The sequence below is a fragment of the Diplotaxodon limnothrissa genome, linkage group LG15, assembly GCF_057381915.1.
Source record: "Diplotaxodon limnothrissa isolate DT_005_m linkage group LG15, D_limnothrissa_male_GT1.1, whole genome shotgun sequence".
NCBI lineage: Eukaryota > Metazoa > Chordata > Actinopteri > Cichliformes > Cichlidae > Diplotaxodon > Diplotaxodon limnothrissa.
The window spans coordinates 20006902-20029910 of NC_140610.1; positions in this window are offsets into that span (position 1 = coordinate 20006902).

Below are 23009 nucleotides of genomic sequence, written 5' to 3' on the forward strand. Positions count from 1 at the left end.
TTATTGCTTTTACTGAGATTAAAAGGGTATGTACCCAGCAGGCCCTACTGATCAAATGCACTTCATTAACTTATTACCAGCAAGTGTGAGCATCGCTATAAAATGTGTGTGTTAATACAATGGCACGGAGGAAAGAAACCAGCAATGATCACATAGGAGCAATTGATCCTGCTCATTAATCTGGGAAAGCTTATACAACCTTTAAGTGCATCAGTCTACAGTTCACCTGAGGAAAAGACAGTTGCCAGTCTTTCCAAGAGTGGACATCCAAGGAAGTTCACCTCATAGTCTGTCTGACAATGATCAGTGAAAGTGTAAAACCCAAGTGATACATTTCAGACTCCACAGGCTTCAGTTAGCATGTTTAATATTAAAGTTTGTCACAGCACAATTTAAAAAAATGTTTCCAGGAAAAAGTCTCTTCTCTCTGAAAAAAAAAAACATGGCAGCACAGTGTAGGTTTCCCTCTGAACAAACCACAAGGCTCCTGGAACAGTCTCCTATTAATGCACAGCACCACTTTTGATGGAAAACATATCAACACAAACACGTCATACTGACTGTCAAACGCGATGATGTAATGGTGATGATTTGAGCTTGTTTTGCAGGCACATAACCTGGGCACCTTGCAGTCATTGGGTCAACCATGAACTTCTTTGTATAATAAAGTATTCTAGAGTAAATTATGAGGGCATCTGTCACACAGCTAAAGCTTGGCCCAATTAGTCCACGCAGGACAATGATCACAAGTACAGCATCAAGTCTACAACAGAATAGCTTGGCTGTTGCAATGGCCCAGTCAAAGTCCTGAACTTAACCGGATTGAAATTTTGTAGCGAGACCTCACGAGAGCTGTACATAAACAAATTCTCACAAACATCAAAGAACTTTGTGGAAGAAGAATTGATCCACAAGGAGATGAGAAAGTGATCAAATTCATACAGAAAATGATTACATCAAGTTACTGACGCTAAAGTAGGTTCTTCAAGCTACTGAGTTATAGAGTTACATGGTTTTTACGGGTCTGCAAACATGCACAAAAATATGCTCTAATGTCTTCCATAACTTGACTTTGAATGCAGAGCATTGCCTGTGTATGTGCAAAGACTGAAGGCAGAGTATAAACAGCCTTGTGTTCTCAGCTCCCCTGAGGCTGACAGGATTTTTACATTCACTTGCCCATGGGTTAATAGGAGTATGATTTATAGCATGGCAGGGCTCCATCTATCTAACCCCAGCCAGTGTCAGTACACCGCCTTGCTTTCCTCCACTTAATGGTACTAAACAGGAATACAGCACTGCAAATAAAAAGGCTTTTGTAGTGTTAATTTAGTGCTGTTTCAGAATAGAGCTATTGTTATGATATTTTGATACCACGGTTAGCATTTACAGAAGATTGTTTTATACAGGAAAACTGTTACTCAATAAGGCCCATATACTAGTTGTTTTTCTCTTTCTCTGTGACCCAAGAATTAAGGTGTAAGACTCACAAGCTGGTACCTCAAGGTCGAAAACACCACAGAGATGAGACCACTTCCTTACTCCCATCCTCCCTTCCTTATCTCTTAGAAAAAGGCTCGTTAAAGGCCAGGTGGTTTGTTTCAGAATTCACTAATGAAAGAACTCTGTATTCTGTGTATTTTGCTGGGATGATCATAAATTGTAGCTGAGCTGATAAACTACACACAGGATACTTCTTTGCTCACAAGGCAGGAAGACGTTTCCTTATTTGGTCTGTACTGGTTTGAACTGAGAACTTGCTGACACACGAACCTTTTTTTCCTCTATATAAACTGCTGTGTATCAAATAAACCTTTGAGTCGATTGGGAAGGCAACCTAAAGCAGTCTCTGTTTTCTTGTTCTCCCAAGCTGCTCCCGAGCTCGTACTAACACGCTGAATGGCATACCTGAGTGTTACTTTAAATAATTAGGAATCTTAGAAGGAAAGGACAAAACTCTGCTTATCGCTCACGCCACGGAGGAAACCCGGGACGGCAATTTCCTTCAGCTATTATGTAATGAACGTTAAGACAAATTATTTACTCATCATGACGTCAGACAAAATGTCAGTCTTAATTTCAGGTAAAACACTCCCAATAAAAGAGTTTGAAAGTAAAATTGGGAGTTCTTGTGCTGCCTTTGAAGACCTTTGATGGCTGTACAAAATGGGGAAATGGGCTCAGATTGTTGTGAGCAACAACACAGCAGAAAATACATTTAAATGGAGGAAGATCGAAAAAATATGCAATGCTGCCCTATCCTGAATCATTTACTGGTTCAGTTTAATCCCAGACCAGTCACTTCCTCACTGATCTGCTCCAGCTGTGTGAAGATGAGGTTGCAATGATAGTGTTATGTTTCTGTGTGACAAACTTGACTGGAGAGGCCTTGAGAAATGATTTAATTTTCCCCTGCAGCTACTAAATCACCCCAGTGTGAACATTTACCACAGCCACGCATGTACGCGTGCACACACACAGACACACACACAGAATCTAAACTGCATTTGCAGGCATATGCATGAACACTAAAACATGCACAGAAACTTAAGCATAGCCACAGGCTAACATCCCACGTACACACAAACACACACATGCACACAAATACACAGGACAGTGCATCGCATAGCAGTATTTTTGATTTGGAAAATTCATTTCTCTTCTTCTTTACGTCATCTGTTCTCTCTCTTTCACAGACAGCTTCCAGTGAATTTAGACACAGCGCACTTCTTAATTTAGTTATAGCATCTATGTGATTTGTGACAGAAGAAGAGCAAAAAGAGTGGGAGGGAAGTCTTATAAGACGATAGTGAGACCTACTATGATGTACAGTTTAAAGATGGTGGCACTAACAAAAAGACAGGTCGCAAAGTGACAGCACTGAAGGTGGTGGGAGTGACCAGAATGAACAAGATTATTAATAAATACATCAGAGGGACAGCTTTTGTGAAGCAGTTTGGAGGCAAAAGTCTGAAAGGAAAGACCAAGATGATTTTGACATGTGCAATAAAGAGATGTTGGAGCTGCCAGGCAGAAGGAAAACAGGAAGATCACAGTAGAGGTTCCTGTAGTGAAGGAGGACATGCAGAGGGTTGGTGTGACAGAGGAGGATGCCAGGAATAGGTAGGATGGTGGCAGATGATCCGCTGTGGGGACCCCTGAAAAGGAGCAGCAGAAAGAAAAAGTTTTCCCATATTCAGAAGTTTTTTCCACATTTACAGGCACTTCTATGAGTTTGCTTTCAAATAATCAGGATGTTTTTAGTGCATCCAGCCTGCACAATGCCAAGTAGTTGTGTGTGATACTGCAAACTTTGGTATCGATCCGATACCAAATAGATACAGGGCCAGTATTGCCGATACCAATACTGATACTTTTTACTTATAAAGGCAGCTTATGTATCGAAGAGCGGTGTGTAAGGATTCATGAAATGAATCATCATGAATCTGCCATTCTGATTTTAATGACCACTGTGATTTGTAATTTCCACAATAACTAGTTAACACAGCAAAACGCAGCTTTCAGCTTTAATGTATTTTGAAACTGGGATTTTTTTGAGACCTGGAATGTAAATGTGCCTGTTTCTAAATCTGCTATAGGATATAAATAAAATAGACCTGACAGTCAACACAAAAAGGTTCAGATATTTTTCATAGTGTGTGTTGGAGGTATATTTTTTCATTTCCTAAAAAATAATTTATTTAACACAATTCAGTAGGCTACGTGCTGAACTTAGAGAATAGAAACAAAGTATCAATCCTACCATGATGGTATCGATCCCATACCAATACCAGCGTTGGTATCGATACTAACGATATCTGGATCAATCCGCCCACCTCTAATGCCAAGTAAACTTCGAAAGATGCTACTTTCTGGAGGCCAAGAAAAGTTTTACTTAATCCATTTGTGTGGGCTAAATATACAGTAGATATACTGCATCTAAAATCACTGGCAGCCAAAGGTTCCTTAGCAGTGATTATGAGGGAATTTTATTGGCATCTTGACATTTAATTTTTTGTTTTACAATAACAATTTTACAAGGACATATTTTTGAAATGACTATGTAACAAATCCAATCAAGACTATGTTAACTAGTAACTCCTTACCAAATATACAACCACATGTAAACATGTAAACAGTACAGTGGGACAGCACACAGATATTTCAGCAAAGCCACAACCTCAAGCCAAGTCAAAATCAGTTCTGGGCCAAGATATCTGCTGATATCCCTACATGCACCCAGTTAGCAAATCGCATATAGGGCAAGCTGCTTTAGCAACCCTGGGATCAAAATTAGTACTTCCAAGATTCTAATTAAAAAAGGGCGGAGACCCCACTCCAGGTTGGGAATGAGTTGCTGCCCCAAGTAGATAAAATTCAAGAAGCACAAGTCTGACAGTCTGCCAGAGTGGCATGCTCGGTGTGTGACCAGTCTGCTGTGGTAAAGGGAGGGCTGAACATAAATGCAAAGTCCTAGACTACCCTATAGTCACACACTGTGAAATATTTTTGTGTAAAACTTATACTTACTGAACTATTCTCATGAATTAACATTTCACCATTGGCTAGGCCTTGCCAAGTTGAATGTGCAGACTTTACTGTCTGGCATATGCCCTTCTTTGTAAACCTCCATTAATTCCATGCCGTAACTTCAGGTCATGTGCTCTTCGTGTCTCTACTTATTTAACAGTTAAATAGCCCAAAAGAGCACCTGAAGCCATGACTGCATAAAAGCAGCATTGTTGGCATAATAAATGGAAGTAGAGCACATATACAGTGCCATGCAACTCATATGGAAAGAATATTTTCTCATTCTTGCAGTACTGGTACTAATTAAAAGAGATATAGTAACATTTCAAACTGTTGTAACAGTAGCAATCACAGCTGAGATCATTTTCTGTTACGGTTATTGTTATTTTAGACAAATCCATTCCCACATAGAAACTTACATATTAAAATGGTTGTTTGAGAAAGCCGGGCACGCCAGGTTAGTTTGGTTATTTAAAAAAAAACTTGTCTGTCTGACAGCTGATTTGTTACCACGTGCTTGTCATAGTTTGTAAGAGAACAAACACTGTTTCAGGGAAAGGGACAGAGAAAGACAGAGCTGCAAAGTAAAGGTTCGGAGAAGAATGTCCTGAGCTGTAAGCTTAGATGGCTTAAAGCTGTCAAAATCTTAATCCATCTGTCATGAGGTGCATGGACTCTGAGCTTACAGTTGGAGGGATGGTGGACTGATGTCACTTGGAAAGTCAGTGCCCATCATAGGGTGTTTTCACATGACATGTCACAGAACCTTATCCTTGCATCCAAACACTCTGCCTGTGTCCATGTTGCAGGAGGGTTTCGATAAACCTGTGATGCAATTTAATGATTATTGGTATTAATACGGAAATTGGGCCATATAAATTCTATTACATAGACGTGAATGAACAAGGGAAACTGTGTAATTGCATAAAGAAATGAGAATACTGTAGATTCAGCACGCTGCTGGAAACATTCCTCAGCATCACAAAATTGGCATAGATTTGTTGAGTGCACATCCATGATGTGAATCTCCCATAATCAAGTAGGATTTGATGTTTTCAGTTTGTTTTTACCAAATTCTGACCACTCCATCTAAATGTGGCCGTAGAGATCAAGACTCATCAGACCAATTAGTGTTTTTCCAGGTTTCTATTGACCAGTTTTTTTAAGCCACATGAACTTTGGACTCAGTTCCATGTTTTTGACTGAAAAGATAAGACAAACCTTTATTAGTGTTGACAAGGTATTTGAGATAACAAAGAGTTGAATAGTTATACCTAATGAAGTAGCCAATAAGTAGTACCTGAAATATATGTCATAAAAATTAGGTTATAACTTGGTATATTATAAAGTGCAGTATATGCCTTGGTTTGGCCAGCCCACAGGGTAATATGACCCTTAACAAACCACATTTCACCCTTGAAATTTTAAATAAAATACAGTTCTGGACAAAATGTCTGTGAAGGTTCTCAGTCATCCAGGTCATCGTAGTCAAAGGAGCTTGCAAAGAAAAGCGTCTGGACTTCTTTAAGTTACTTGAAGACGTTTCTCATCCGAGAAGCTTCTTCAGTTCTAAGGTCAAATGGTGGAGAGTCCCAGATATAGTTCTGGACAAACACACATGCCTTAATAGATGATGGTAAGGCTCCCTAAAGTAATGTGATATTTTTCAGTAAACTACTTCAAAATATCATGACCTGTGAGGAGAACTCACTTTTAAAATGTTCCAAAACTCCACCGTTATTCCCTGACTGTGAAATAAAAAACTGAAACTCAGAAGATCATTAGTAAAATCTTCTGCCCTCACAGTTCTACTTACTATTCTTGTGAGTAATTGGACTTCAATTTTCCAACTTTACAGAACACACAGAAATACACTCGGCTCTTTCTGCTCTTCACTGCGGTGTTTTGAGAGCAGTTTTAACACCTATCTGGCTTCCCACATTTCTCTCTCATTCCCACGTCCCCACCTTCTCCAGCGCTCTGTCACCTTTGCCTATTATCAGCTTGCCTTGACTTCAGATGCAGTCACTCTGCAATGATACAATAAAAACTTCCAGCAGGAAGAAGTCTCTACATTTACTGACCCGAACACAATTTGGTCATACGCTGTCCTGTTTGCTTTAGTCCCTGTCACTCTAGCTTGTTCTAAGCAGCGAACCATTTTGGATTTTCATTAGATTTAAGTACCAGTAAGTGGTAAATAACATAGTGTGGAAAAGGTTAGCTAGCTGTTGTGGTACATCCACAGCTTTGATCCATATTCTGTTAGAAGTCGTACAACCAAAAGTTCAAACCTGTCCAAAGAAAATTATGCTTTGATATGATATAAAACTGTTAGATTCCTGGCCAGTGAGATACTGAGAGGCTACTGTGATGTTCCTAATTGAGCTGGCCTAACTGCTGTACAGCTCTGATTCACACTTCTGGGTGGTTTGTCGACCATATGATGGCCACAGCTGCAGCATAATTAAAAGGGAAAAAAAACCTAATTTACAGTGTGAACAAGATACTTCTGCAACCACTGGTTCCTAGTTTGCAACTCTGTTGGACATCTTACTGTTCTGAGAGAGGATACTAGACAAGCATCAGCTTGTTTCCACCCTAATTTGTGAGCTTTTCTCCTCTCTTCTAAGGATTTCTTGAGTGTTATGAAGCCTCTCCTCTCCTCTCCAGTAGGGAGGGCAGGGAGCTTTGTGATAACCTTGCCCTGTCATTGCGTTCTTAGAACAAATCTGCTCTTATCAGGATCTTGTAGCAGGCAGCAAATGCAATTTCGCAGCTCCCCCGGTGGGTCCCTGCCTCAAATCCTCCACGGGCAATCTGCCTGTGTGATCTGACGTCTTTAAGAGGGACTTGAACCGAGGCAGCATTAGCCCATCTGACAACTAGCTCTACCTCTGACAAAGCGTCACCCTTGCCTAGTGCTCTCTCTTTTTCTTTTTTGTTTTTACACTGATTGCTTTCCATCTCTTTAATCCTTTCTGTATATTAGGAGCTCTACTTTCCTGCCTGACTGTCCTTCTTTCTGTGTCATGCCACTTGTCTGTTTTCAGGCCACAGATCACAGGAATGCATTAGCAGCACCTCCCGTCTATCATGTCTCCTTGCCTCCTCTCTCCGCATCACGTTGCAAGTCCCATTCTTCCACATCACAGTGTGATCCTGCTGCTGCGGACCTGAGAGGGTGTGTGTAGGAAGGCCTGTGTCGAAAATGTACTTTTCATGTGTGTTTAGATTTAAACTGGTGCAACAGTGTGCAAAAACATTTTTCTGACTGTTCATTCAAATGCTAGTCGAAGGCAATGGTCACAAAATGTACACGTTAATCAGTTTTGAAAAATATCACTCGTTGCAGCCTTGTCTCTGTATCTATGAAGCACCTTGAGGCGACTTTTTTGTGATTTGGCGCTATATAAATAAAATTGAATTGAATTGAATTGTCTACTTGTAGATTACCCTCACCTAATTGATCTCAAAGAACACAACAGTGTCTGCACCTCTGTTTCAACTTTATTAGTTAGTTCAGTTGTTAGCTGGTTATTTCACACAGAAATTCTACTATTTCTAAATTGGAGATATCTGAAAAACATAGTTTAGAACTTAAACATTTGAATTTTCTGTCAAATATCAGCTGACCAGAACAAAACAAGACTCGCCATCTATTGCCTCGCTTCTCCTGGCAATAGCCTCACAAGCCAGATGAAAGCTGGTGTGCGTAAGAGTCATGAACCCCTCAGAGAGGGATTATATGGTGCTACAAGACATTTGTACTATTATGCAGAAGTGGATCAGAAAGCTGAAAAATAAAATGTTTTAGCATTAGTCTTTTATTCATTTGATATTTGCTTTTGGAGCAAAGAAATAAGGTAGAATAAATGTTCAAGTTCATCTAAATATAAAGGGAGAGGGAAGTCATGTTTGATTAACTGCAGGGTAAGATAAGTTCTGCTAGCAATACCTTTAAAGTTTAGCCAGAATCACAAATTGCCATGTTTACATTTGTATTTTACAAGCAATGTGCAAACTCTTAATTTGTGCGCTTCAGGCAAATATTTAAAAATCTTGACAGAGCTGTTTATTTTTTCGAATGCTTAGTCATACAAATCATCCATATTTAAAATATTCTAGGTTCAATCAGAAAGTTCTGCAAATACACCAAAAAAAAAAAAAATACAAACTTTACCTCATATTCAACTTTGGATACTATTCCATGCAAGGTTGTTTTCTTGGAAGCACTGCGCTCCTGCTTCTTTGAATTATTCCCTGGAATTGCCCATGGCATTTGTACTGTATTGCTTCACTGTCAAACTAAGGGCGCTTCGCCTTGGATTTTATTCTGGTGTTATGAATAGCAACAATTGTGTTGGTGTTTCCAGGAAATCTGTATTTTTTATTTATTGTGAGCAGGCACACAATGGCACATTGTTTGCCCCAAATTAGAGTATGATGGATATACAGTAAGGTATTTGCCTGTTTATTAGCATTTCTAACGACTAACAAGATTAACAAAGAAGTAAAGAAGATATAGGAGAAACACTCTGCAGCTGTTCAAGTGTTCATGTTGCATACTTTATTCAGCCGAAGACAGTTTGCAACTTCCCTGCTGGCAGTGTATTTGGAATACAGCAACCGGCCGATGTCAGGTCAGTTGTGCAGAATGAAAATGAGTACTCCATGACTGCTTAGCCATAAAAGAAGATTATTTTTAAACGGTATTATCATATTATCTTAGTAAGAACTTAGAAATGACTACACATAGCAAGTATTTCAAAGATCTGTTTGTTTCATGTGCCTGAAAGAAACAAATCTTGGCCAAAATATCTGAATTTTAAATCATTAAATATCAGTATTGGCCTTAAAATATTATATCGGCTAGCCTCTGCCCCAAATGTTCTTCATTAAATGCATCAGGACATTGTGCTTAGATAGTCTGAGTGTTGAAAGGAAGACAACATGAATGCTACTGGCATGTGTCTGAACTTCAGGCTCAGACACAGCTGAAATCTGCTGTTTGGTCACTGGGTCACAGACTGATACCTGCCCTTTGTCATCAGTGATGATCTATTAGCCAGCTAGCTGGCTCTATTTCAGTTTGAGGCGAAGAAATCGCATGTTCAAGTGGTCAGAGATCATCCAGACAGCTCTAACACTGTCCAATGAGACTATCTTGATTGCCTTTTGCTTGCAGTAGACAGAACTGTGGAAGTTTATGATTTCACCTCATAGCTGAACTTTAAAGGGGCTGTTGACCAAAATATTAACTATTACTTTATATACACCCAGGAAAGTAGGCCTACTATCCAGTTTCATTCTGCCAAATCGAGATATCAAATATTGTCTTCACAAAACTATATGAGACATGTTTATCAGGCATTGTGCATAAACCACAGACCTCTGCTGACAACACAGAATGATCATGTACATTAATTATTTAAATTAAAATGTTTTTCTTCCAGAACTTGGTGTAGTTTTACAAAGGATTGTTCTTGCACGTACTTTAGCTGACTGAAAAAAGAAAGTAGAACTAATTGGTACGGATATGTGCTGTTTGGCTGATGATTAAAAGTGTCTGATCTCACATTCCATTTAAGCTGCAGTGATGACAGAATGTGAACCTTCTGTTGTGAAACAAGCTGGTGATAGTGACTGGAAGAACTGATATTTACATTTGCTGAAAAGCCATCCCGCAGTTCTGGCAGACGTTGACAGCTTATGTTGACGGCTGCACAGCCATGGCGGAGGTGTGAGCTCTGCTAAGTGCTGCTTTGTTTCCTGTATTTGTAACATGTTCAGGTAAAAAAAAAAAACATTGAGAAATGCAAATACAAATTATGGAACCTTTCTGGTCGCATCTTCTGAAAATGTAATAACAAAATCACTCTTGAAGCTATTTGGTGTTTTCTTTTGTTATTTCTTTTTTTTAACTGTTGATTGTGGTGGAAATGCTCAGCTAGTTCAGGTAAATGAAAACCATGAATGATGTTATTAAATGCAGCCTTTATTCTGAATCTTATCAACCACTCAAATAGTCCGAAAACCTTAAATCACAGCTTGACTTTTTATGCAGTATATATTTTCCTTGTGAAATATATTTTAGCAAATGCAAATATTGACTCAGTAATTTTATTTTTCGCTACAAAAATAGGTTCCAATTTTAAAACCTTTTGATGGAGAAAGGCATGCTGGTAAATATATTACTTACTCCCTTTGTTTGTTTGGGTTTTTTTGCAAGTTTCTTATAGCAGTTGTTAGTCAGGCAACAGCAAAAAAAAGCAAAACTCAAAGTGGTACTCAGAAGAGGAGAGTCATGGCTACTGAACGGTCTCACGCGCAGACAGTTCTTTCGCAGAGAACAAAAGGAGATTTATTCACCATATATATATATATATATATATATATATATATATATATATATAGTGAGTTGGGAGGGGGGTCCAGGGCTCCAGGGAGAGAAGGGGGGGAATCCACACACACACACGCTTCCTCTTCCACACAATCACCGCCACAGCTCCTCCGCACACACGCACTCCTCTTCAGCCGCACTCGCTCCAAAACTCCACACACGCTGCCAGACTTGGGCAGGTCCCGTGATTTGGTCGAGAAGAGGGATATCTACACACAGAAGTTAAGGTTAGTTCCACAGAAAAACACATACAAGGGCTTCTTTTTGAAAATGCCGAGAGCATGAACTCAGGAGGTTCAACGTTCCAGCGGTGAGCTGCTCAGTGCCACTGCCTTAAATAGCAGCTGGGGAAATCAGCCAGATCAGGAGCAGGTGGACACAATCACACAGGTGCGTGGGCCAAGAGCGAGAGCCCGTAACGAGCTCCACCCAGGCAGAGAGGAGGAGGAGAGACAAAGAAAACAAAAACTAACAACAACAACAAAACCTGTAGCCAGCGTGGGCCAACCAGAGAGACACGGGGACCACGACAAGACAAAAGATAATGAGTATGCAGCCCTTTAAATACGATGAATAAATACCATACTTATAGGCTGGAAACATGCACTTATACAGTAATATATATGTGATATATCTGGAAGCTGGTCCACTGGAAGCTATTGTTGAATGAGGACTTCCATAGATGGGCTTGTCACCTGTCCAGTCAGTCTCTGAGGACCCAGGTTTCCGTTTCTTGCTCCTTGCTTACAGACATTAGAGTCGTCTTTATGTTACTTCAGCAAGGCTGGAAAAAGCTGGAATAATATTGCTGATACTGATATTACTGATTTTTTCTATATGCAATTAGTTTTGCACTTACAGTGTGTGTGTGTGGGTGTGTGTGTGTGTGTCTTTGTGTGTGTGTGTGTCTTTGTGTAAGACACAATGTGTGATGCTGGCGGTAAAGGACCAAACGAATATCTGCCTGGGGGCCTATCACAGAGTCGTTAAACCTCTGGGTCAGGCACTCATGCTTTATAGTACTTGGGTAAGTGCACACACAGAGAGACGTGCAATGACAAGTCAAAATTGTACCATTCTGTTTATGGTGAGGATTGCTGGGGTGCACCTGCCATGAGTAGATAGCACCCCCGGGCACTCCTCAGTGTAATCTGTCTCTCAATACATGGCCTCCACTTAGTTTTCCCACTTCTGTAGTTTATGTTGGACTGACAGCTTTAGATTTTAGTGTTTTCCTGTGGTTTTTGCATTAAGGCCTTTTCTCAGTAGCACATAGCAGGAGAAAGAATGTATTAGAGGCATTTTCAATATTGTAAATAACTGCATGGGCAGGAGTCACTACATATGACACGCATTTGCTCTGTGTGAAGTCGCCATACTGTCACCTGCACAACTCATAGATTGGCAGAACTGGACATCACACAGACTTTATGCTGAAGAGCCGGGACGTTAAAAACTATCTAATGGCCAATTCTAATCCATATCTATCCTAGCATGGACCTCAAAGGAGTAATGTCCAGAAAGGTTCAGGGCTGCAACGTGTGCGTGTGTAAATGGCTGCAAAGTGCTAATTGTACTTTCTGCGTTTTGAAGTCTGTTGGATCTGCTTCTGTTCCAGTGACATGAATCTTGACATCAGAGACAGAACAGGAAAGATTACTCAGCTGTGTTGTCTCCAGTTACCTGTCCCCCATATGAGGCCACAGTGGGCAGAGCCATATGGGGGACCCACAGTTCCTAAGTGACCATATTTCCTGGGTGTGTTTATATAACAGAATATAATCAAGAGCCTAAGAGTTCTAGACCAGTGTTTCTCAAGCTTTTGGAGCCACGGCACATATTTCACATCAGAAAAAGCACACAGCAAACCACCAAACAAAAATGTCACAAAAAGCATATTGATCATTTTCCCCCACACACCAGGTATAGCAGAATTGGCTAGGTTTGTCTCCAGTATACTTTTTTGCTTTCTTCTGACCACTACTCACGCTAGGGCCTTCATCTGGGTCGGAATTTGGACTGCTTTTTCTTTTCCAATATTTATCTATTGCTATTACGCGCTCATCTCACAGCATGACTATTATGTCATTTCTTCTTCATCTTCTTCTGTTTTACTGGCAGTTGGCAACATATTCTATTAGAGCAGGTAGTTGTACTGCCCTCTTGTGGAAGAGAATGTAATTGTTCTCCCCGTTACTCACGGTGATCCATTAGACTACTAATCAGGTGGAACCAGGTAATCTTCCACGGCACATTATTTGTTGGGAAACACTGTTCTAGACAGTCGGACTTCTCTTTCCAAAGGAGTCACTCCTTGGTGGCTATGAGAAGAAATGCAGGATTAAAGCACTACTGCACCTGCTTCACATTTCACATGTGGAAGCTACATCTATCTTTTCTATGTAGCTGATGGTCCGACCAAAACATCAACCTTAGAGTAACATTTGCAGGATTAAATTTTTATTTCTATACAGCTAGGCTGTGAGACCAAAAATATACACATAAAAAAAGAAAAACATCGCAGCTGTAAAACTCTAAAATCAGCTTTGGCTTCACTTTCCTGCACTGTGTGCATCATAAACCAACTGACATTACATTCACAAGCTGTTCTGCACTGCCCTCCTCACAGCCTCTGCTGATAGTGGCAAAGTCAATGATCACTTCACTCATAATTATGAAAGTTATTTTAGACCCAGAGAGCACTCGGAATTTGGGAAGAGAGGGAGGAAGTTTAAGCTTCTCTGTTTTGTGGATTGTGGATTTAATTACGATATCAGCTTTTCTATTCGTGATATTAAACTGCGCTAGGCATGGATTATTTTGTTTTATTTTGTCATGTATCATCGTTAATTTTGCATTCTCATTGTAAAAACGTTTTGAGCAGATAATTATTTATTAGTTATTATATTTTTAAAAAATAATAAGTTCTTAGGCTAGTCAGTTTAGAATATCATTTCTGTTTTTACTGTTCACCAGGTTAGACTACTGTGACTGTGAACAGAGAAGAACAATAAAATATAATTTTATTTAGAGAGATATATATGTATATACTCATCGGCCACCTGCTCAACTGCTCATTAACACAAATGGTCAAGATGACCTGTTGACGTGGAAACCAAGCATCAGATTTGGAAAGAAATGTGATTTAAGTGTCTTTGAACTTAGTGCTGACTTTGGTCTGAGTGTTTCAGGAAATGCCGATCTACTTGTCACAAGGAGTACACTGTACTCAAACGGCCTCCACCCACAATTCATTTCAAATTAAATCAATTTGTTTTCCTAAAAGTTTGTATATTATTGTGTACAGACACAAAATCCTACCTGACAATTGTTGCTGACCAACTCCTTCATGACAACAGAGTGCCCATCTTCTGATGGCTGCTTCAAGCAGGATGATGCACCATATCAAATCATTTTAAACTGGTTTCTTGAACATGACAATGAGTTCACTGCACTCGAATGGCTTCCACAGTCACCAGGTCACAATCCAATAGAATAGAATAGAACAGAACATTTGGGATGTGGTGGAATAAGAGATTCACGTCATGGATGTGCAACAAAGCAGCACCAGCTGAGCACTTTGTTGAATCCATACCACAAGGGTCCAACCCAGCACTAGCAAGGTGTATCTGATGGGGTTGGGTCGGGCACCTTGTCACGCCTGCAGTTAGTGCAAAACGCGGCAGCGCGATTTTTAACCGGTAGTAGGAAATTCGATCACATCACTCCGGTTCTGGCTTCCTTGCATTGGCTTCCCATTGATTTTAGGGTTCGTTTTAAGGTCCTTTTATTGGTTTTTAAATCTTTAAATGGTCTGGCTCCTGTGTACTTAACTGACTTGCTGAAGTCACATGTTCCTCCTCGCTCGCTCCGTTCAGCTGAGCAGCTGCTGCTGTCGGTCCCTAAGTCGCGGCTGAAATGCAGAGGAGACCGTGCCTTTTCAATTGCGGCTCCGATGCTCTGGAATAACCTTCCCCTCCAAATTAGACAAGCGTCATCAGTGCAGGTCTTTAAGTCCAGATTGAAAACCTATTTTTATTCCCTGGCTTTTAACTCTGTAGGAAACTGACACCTTCTTATTTATTTTATTGTTTGTAATGATTTTATGGTATTTTTAATTTGGTTGTTGTTTTGATCTGTGTTGTTCAGCACTTTGGTCTGCCTGGTGTGTTCTTAAAGTGCTATACAAATAAACGATGATGATGATGATGATGATGATGTCTGGTGTAAGTTTTAAAACAAGGCAGCTTATTGTAAATGTCAGTAGTGTTCAAAGGAGCTTGCAAAGAAAAGCGTCTGGACTTCTTTAAGTTGCTTGAAGACGTTTCACCTCTCATCCGAGAAGCTTCTTCAGTTCTAAGGTCAAATGGTGGAGAGTCCCAGATATAAACCTAGTGGGAGTGTCCCCCCACAGAGGGACAAAAGGACCCCCTGATGATCCTCTAATCGCCTGAGCCAAGGTGTGAAACTGGGCGTGGGTCCCAATCAGCCAGAGTTTCGGGTGTGTTCATTGTGAAACCTGGCCCCACCTTATCATGCGAATTCCTGAGGTCAGATGGCCCAGGATGTGAGTGGGCGTTAAGGCGTCTGGGAAGGGATCTCAAAACTGGATTATAGATGGCAGAGAGTTGGTGTCGTAAACCCCCGCCTCTGTTCAAAGATGGTCGCTCACAGTGGACATAGATGGCTTCTTTCACTCCTCTTTCAAACCATCTGTCCTCTCTGTCCAAAATGTGAACATTGGCATCCTCGAAAGAGTGTCCTTTATCCTTAAGATGCAGATGGACTGCTGAGTCTTGTCCTGTGGAGGTGGCTCTTCTATGTTGTGCCATGCGCTTGTGAAGTGGCTGTTTGGTCTCTCCAATGATATTCCAAGAAGCTTCTCGGATGAGAGGTGAAACGTCTTCAAGCAACTTAAAGAAGTCCAGACGCTTTTCTTTGCAAGCTCCTTTGACTACGATGACCTGGATGACTGAGAACCTTCACAGACGTCAGTAGTGTTCTTTACTTTTTTAGATCAACACAGGAGATTTCCCTTACATGACTCCCAACTGTCAAATAATATGAAGTTAATAATCTACATTGAAATACCCCACTTTACATTTTTCCTCAATACCTTGAATTTACACTTTGTATCATGTGAAACTTTTTTTTAAATGACCAAAGACGGAGTAGCAGAGAGGGATCATTCAGCCTACTTTTTAAACTTTAATATATTGAAATATGTACGGAATAATTCAATATTTTAATGCCAGTACTCACTTAGCCATTCAAGTTAGTTAAGAATATTTATACTTCTGTGGAGTAAAAACTAAAGCAGGACATGGTTAGTTTTTCATAACATGAAGACTGAAATTGCACAAACAACACAAATGTTTTTTTCATTTCACACTAAACTTTTATTGGGGATTTTCTTTGACTATGCTCCCTGGTTTGACCAAGGTTAATGAAATATTTGGCCATTTTTTGTGTGGTTTTGCTGATGCACACATATTCTGAGAAAATGACTTGTTAACTTCTTCCTGTGAGTTTGCATGTTTTAGTTTTACAGAAATGTGCAAAGTTTTCAACATAAGAGAGAAATTTCTATATTTTAAAGTTGCTCTTTACTTCAAAATGCAGTGAGGTAGGAAGAGGGATATTGGGACAAGGTTTAAATGCATAAGGATACTTGAAATATTGATTTCTTGATTCAGAATATCAGAGACTTTTATTTGAAACCAATAAAAATCTTTCTCTTAACACTTTCTCCACATGTGTCATCTAAAATTCTAAATTCAATTCAATCCAGTATAGAATCAAAGCACAACAACAGAGAAGCATGAACAGAAGATAGCATCAGTTTGTCCCATGGACATAAGTCATTATTATGGAGATTATTACAAACATGGAGAGAAAGCTATAACGAATACCTGACGATGACAACCTGTCAGGTAATGTGCTCGTTGAATAAATTTGTATAATCTCAAGTTTGAAAATCTGGATTCAAATTACAAACCTTGATCTACAAAGGAAGTCCCACTACAAACACATGCAGAGACATGCATTTTTGCTGACATACTTGCACACATGCACACACACACTCACACTCTCATGCCACTTCAATTAGATTCTATTGGATTTTATTAAATCTTCCTTGAGCTTTCACTTCACAGCAGCATCCATCAGAGGATTATTATTTATCTTGCTGTCAAGAACTGGCAGCTTGTGGAATCCCACTGAGATGGAGAGGAATGGTTGTATGTGTGTGCGTTTGTACTCCTGTTCTCATATAAACACATGTTGTGTATGTGTGTTTGCATGTGTGAATTCTCTGGTGTGAAAGCAAATGCTTTGTTCAGAATATCAAGTCATATTACGAATCATTTCTGATATATAGCTACCCATTTTAGATCTAAGCATGTCTGCATTACGCAAATAGAGTTATAAATACAGCTGTTTTTATTTATCACTAATCACTGATTTCATAAAAGCTTATTTTTGATGCATTATTGAATAGAACAAGAGGAATACATTAGTCATCATAGACAAAATGCAATACTGCAGTTGTATCACTTTAAGTTGCCTAACTGTCTTGACACTGTCACCTCTCACATCAGTGTCAGATAAAATCTTGTGCTCATAGCACAGGACGGTAGAAAAAAGAATATCTACACCGTGGTGTCACCCACTGGTTGGAGAAGATGAAGCTTTGAAAAACCCTTTTTTTGTTGTATTACAATGCAGATATACTGTATAGGTGATTTAAAAAAAAAAAAACAGATTAATAGCCTGTGTGTCTCCCTTGTGGTTAGTGCTAAACATTGTACACAGAAAGTCAAATACTCAGTATATTAAATATCCAACTAACCACACAAGACCACAGATGTTGCTGTCGGATACATTTTAGTGCTGGTACTAATTTTTAATTTGTTCACATGAAGTATAAACTGTGAAAAGTTAATTTCTGTTGGCAGTGGCTTTTCTCTGGAATCACCAAACACCCTTCTGTTCCAAAGTAGGGAAAGTACCAGCAGTGAGTTTGAGCCTCAGTGAGTTTTGCAGCTAAAAAGCACAGCAGGGCATCCTGTTTCTGTGTGTTTAGGAAAAAATATACTTTTGCTTCCCATTTGAAGATTTACTTTAAAGTCAAAGAAACTGAAGTATTTATATCCTATCAATACCTAAGTGTGAAACTATGCATATAAAGGTAAAAGCAGAGCATCTAAGCAGAATTATAACATCATAGTTGCTCAGGGTAGATTTAACTACAATATGTACAATCAGGTGGTGGCCAGTTGTTGGGAGGAAAGCAGGCTCATCAACAAAAACCTTTTTTTTTTTAATTGTGCAACACGCTGCATAACGTCTTTTAAACGTCTGAGCACATTACCCCCATTTTAATTTCACTCCACTGGCTACCTGTACATTTTAGGATCATTTTTAAAGTCCTTTTATTTGTGTTTAAATCTCTTAATGGCCTGCCCCCCACCCCCCACTCATTTATTTTATTTGATTTGATTTGATCTTATTTTATTTTGCTTATGCTATTTGTATATGTACAGCACTTTGTGAACCCTGTTTTTATGTTAAAGTGCTTTATAAATAAAGCTGGTATGGTAAATATATGTCCATTTGCCCTCTTTCTATTATTCAGGTGAAACCATATGGAATTTCTCTTTCACATGATTTCAAAGATTTCTTGAATTTGGAATTTTAAAGGAGTCCAAACTAAATTTCTGCCTTTTGTAAAGAGTTTAAAAAAAAACTAACTCTTTATTTATACTGTTTTTTGTACTTCATATATCTTTCATATGAAAATGGTTGTCAAATAAAGGCTGTATAAAATAGTAAACATTTCTGCTATAGTAGATGTTTAAAGTAAAAAATAATCCAAAAAAGTATTGTCCTTATCAAATTGTACTTACTGTCATTTTGTACTTAGGTAGCTGTACTTTGTTTGATGGATGAAAAGTAACACACTCCTTACACTAAAAGGAGATCAATCTCCAGAACTCTTAAGGCCTTGCAAAAAAATATCTAATACATGAAATATTAGTGATTTTATGGAACAGTTTGATGCTACTCTGAGGCAGCAGATTGTCCCCATGGACCTACCATTTCTCAGCATTAAATAAGTGATTACACTGGGCATTGAAGCACTTAATGCGAGGCCTCCTGTGACTGGCACACCTGAGGAAAATAACGGAAAAACAGAAGCTCAGTGGTTTGAGTGACTTTTTCTTTAAAATGTGCACCTGCCGGACTTCCTAAAGCTCCAATAGGTGCAATTTCCCTCAAACTGCTGCAGCTCGCTGTAGAGTTTTTGTGACTTATGGATGCTATTTGATTCTAGTTCCTGAGGAATGAACAGTTTTCACCTGTAAGTGGCCTCTGAAAGCACTTTTTCTTGTCTTTGTGTCAATAAAAATGGGATTCGTGGTTTGAAGGGAAAATACTGAGAGCAGAAATGTTTTTCATGATGAGAATCCTGAAATAATGTACTTCAGCTTGCGGCATTTTTCTATATAGGGTGTGACTGGGGAAAACCTTTAAATGTGTACTAATTGCGATCTTCAGGACCCTCTTCTGGGATTTCTGGTAGTCCCCAGAATTGACATTGAGCGCTGGTCCCCCTTACTGCATGTAAATTTTCAAGCCTCCAGTGCAGGGCTGATGAATCCATCAGGCTACTATTACCTAAGGTTAACTGCTGAAACATTATACACCAGGGTACCTTTTTCTTTCAATCAATTCTGTACATATAGACCTCCACACACCCCTCTGGGCACAACGCCAGGCCCGTGTGCACTCAATCACCCCTGTACATGCACAGAGACACACAAAGAGAAGGTAAAGGAATAACAGGTCAGTTTTAGGGAAAATAAAAGTAATAAAAACATTGTACTTATGGTTATAAAACAGCAGAAACGTCCTTTTTTTACCCTCAGTAGCTGTCACAGATCAGAAAGCAGTTTATTTGGGTTCTGCCCTTCTGCATGTGTGTGTGTATGTGCCCCTTTTTCAATAACAGCTTGTCATAATATACCAGATAAAGTGCTGATATGGCTATGGCTGTCACTGTAATACACCACCACCAGGGAGACGGGAGGGAGAGAAAGAGAAAAAGAAAATAGGAGGAAGGAATGGCTGGGTGGGAGGATGGGAGGATGGATGGATGGACGGTTGCTTGAATGGATGGACTGGAGTTGTGTGTGTATAAGCAATTTGGTATGGCAACTTTAGATGAACCTATAATTTGTCAGAGACTGAGTATGAAAGAAAGGGCAATATGGATGGAAAGTGGTGGATTTGCTGGCAGCAGTCTCTTACTCAGCAGCAGAGCCACAAAACATGATGAAAAATGCTGCTGTGATAGTGTGTGCGCGCGATAGCGTGGTAGTGTCCATGCATCAACTAAGTGCCATGAAGTGAAGTCTCAGAGAGAGCCAAGCCTGACACCAAGAGGTAGATTTTATGAAGCAGCTCTTTCTGCTTCCACCTATTATACTCTGTTACGACTGGCTATCTAATGCAGTGTAATGTAATTGCTTCAGCACTGCCAGATCTCCTGGGGATTGCCAGAGAGGCTTACTGTTAGTCCTTGAAGTACAGATTAATTTTTTTTAAATGTAAAAAAAAATTATTTAATTTTCAAAAAAAAAAAAAAAATTCCCCACTCGCCCCTGTGGGCAGTCAATCCTTCAAGCTCGGGTCCTCTACCAGAGGCCCGGGAGCTTGAGGGTCTGCGCTGTTCTGGACAGAGATCTCCGCTGTTGTTCCCGGGATCTGCTGGAGCCACTCGCCTAGCTTGGGAGTCACCGCACCTAGTGCTCTGATTACCACTGGGACCACCGTCACCTTCACCCTCCACATCTTCTCGAGCTCTTCTCTGAGCCCTTGGTATTTCTCGAGCTTCTCGTGTATATATATCTCACGTGTATATGTGTGTGAAACAAAATATAACATGGCTTTTCTAACTTTCTTGTTCTTGGACACGAAACCACACAAAATATATACACTGCTCGTAAAAATTAAGAGAACGCCTGATCGTCACAGCGTAACAATAAGTCAGTTAAGCTTTAGGGATGTCGGTCTGTTCAGTTAGGAAGCACAAATTATTGCGCTTATGCTCTCCAGGTTTACTAATGAGGCAAGAACAAGATAACCCCTGTTGCTCTCTACTTATCTTAACTGATTTTTCTCTATTTAGCTTCACTACTAGCATGAAATGGTATCTGCAGCCCATTTAGGTTACACAGGTAGTTCAGCTCTTACAGGATGGCACATCTTTTCAGTCAAGGTTTGCTTTCTCACGAGTGTGGAGGAGATACCAGAAGATGAATCAGTTCACAAGGAGAGCTGGACAGGGCCATAGAAAGGCATTGACCCGGCAGCAGGGTTGGTATCTGCTCCTTTGTGTGATGAGGAACAGGAGAAGCACTGCCAGAGTGCCACAAAATGCCCTCCAGCCAGCTATTCATGTGTTTCTGACCAAACTGTCAGCAACAGACTCTGTGAGGTCCTGCTGTCTTTTAGTGGGATCTGTGCTGAGGACTGCGACATGGAGAAGCTGGACTACGTGTGCATCCTGAATCATTTGCACCAAAGCATAGGGTTCCTAACTGGACAAATTTATGTCCCTGATGTTTAACTGTGTTTGTGTTATACTGTGATAATCAAGTGTTCCCTTAATCGTTTTAACAGTGTACCTTCACTTCTTCTGCTAAAGACCTTAGAAATCCCTTCAAATTAAAAGCTTTTGATTCAAAAGTCATGGCACTACTGATATAGGCAACCCCAGGGCACCATCTTTATTGCTCTGTACCCAGTCACCATGTTATTGATCAACTGGACATTTTAGTTCAATTAATCTGATTGATCCCTGTGGTAGACTTTAGTCCTGTGATAGATTCAGGGTTTACCCTGCCTCTCACACTGTGACAGCTGGAGTAAGCTTCAGTCTAAGTGTAACCCTGAATTGGAATAGCATAAGAAAATGGATACAAGGATGGATGATTCTATAGCTGCTCTAAACAACCATCATGTTAGCAAAGGATGAAGTGACTATGCACAGTTGCCTCTGTTAAGATTGCCATCTGACTGTGCAAGTCCCCTCAGCTTTATGGGGCTTTGTAGTGTCTGCCAGCTTATTGTTTTGGTTTCAGTGCCCACAGCTACATGGACTGATCTTATTTAAACTCACCACTATCATCAGCATCTCTTCCAGATGCAGCAGACAGTCGCTTTCTGATATTTAACACCTGCCCAGAACAGACATGCAAAGTTATGCAACAAGCTGATAAATCAAAAGGACCGCTGCAACTGAATGCCAACATTGTTCTGTGTCTGCGGGATTTTGTAAAACATTTCAAACAAAAGTAGTCAAGGTTTATTCTAGCTCTGAGATGTGATTGACAAATCTTAAAATCTGGTCAGACGTATGTGACCTTAAAATTCTCAAAAGTAATTTTTACCCTGCTGACTTTTGTTGTGGAGCAAGACAGATTTTTTTTAAAGAATACATATTTATTATGAGGTGCTCTGCTGTTTGAGTAAAATCAATGAATGTGAGCTGTGAGGTAACCTGTTAGCATGCAGCATACCATATTCCAATTCACAGTTACGGTTTGTGGTTCGTTCGATCGTGGCTCAAGAGTTGGCAGTTTGTCTTGTAATCTGAAGGTTGCCGGTTCGAGCCCCGTCTCGGTCATTGTGTCCTTGGGCAAGACACTTCACCCATTGCCTACTGGTGGCACCAGTGTCCGGCAGTCTCGCCTCTGTCAGTGCAATGTAGCTACAATGTAGCTTGCCACCACCAGTGTGTGAATGTGTGTGTGAATGGATGCATGACTGAATGTAGTGTAAAGCACTTTGGAGTCCTTAGGGACCAAGTAAAGCGCTATACAAATACATTTACCATATATATGCAATAGTGATCTCAGCAAAACACAAAAAAACCCAACAATTACAAGAACTTCAGTGACGTGAACAAAAGACAGTTTGCTCTAAAGAGCAGAAGGCAGGACTTTAGGGAGTGGGCATAGTAACAGACACTGTCGAGTTAGTTTGATATTAGACTGACCGTAAACATGCA